Below are 319 nucleotides of genomic sequence, written 5' to 3'. Positions count from 1 at the left end.
GGGGGGGGGGTGAGAGGAGGGGGAATGCGTGAGGAAGGAAAGAAAGATGAAAGACGTATGTTGAGGGGGGGAGGGGGAATGTTTTGATTTGTTTGAAAAGCTTGCAGCCCTAACAGTTTAGTCACTTTTTTTGAGGTTTTCCTCAAATTTGAATATTTGGTTTTTGAGGTTGTGGTATTCTTGCGTGTGTGGAGGTGTGTGGGTTGTATTGGAATCTAAATTCTGAAAACAAAAACAGATATAGCCGTGGATATAGCCGTGGATATAGCCGTGGATATAGCCGTGGATATAGCCGTGGATATAGCCGTGGATATAGCCG

This window comes from Eurytemora carolleeae, unplaced genomic scaffold, assembly GCF_000591075.1.
Source record: "Eurytemora carolleeae unplaced genomic scaffold, Eaff_2.0 scaffold1127, whole genome shotgun sequence".
Classification (NCBI taxonomy): domain Eukaryota; kingdom Metazoa; phylum Arthropoda; class Copepoda; order Calanoida; family Temoridae; genus Eurytemora; species Eurytemora carolleeae.
Note: the sequence above shows the minus strand (reverse complement) of the source record.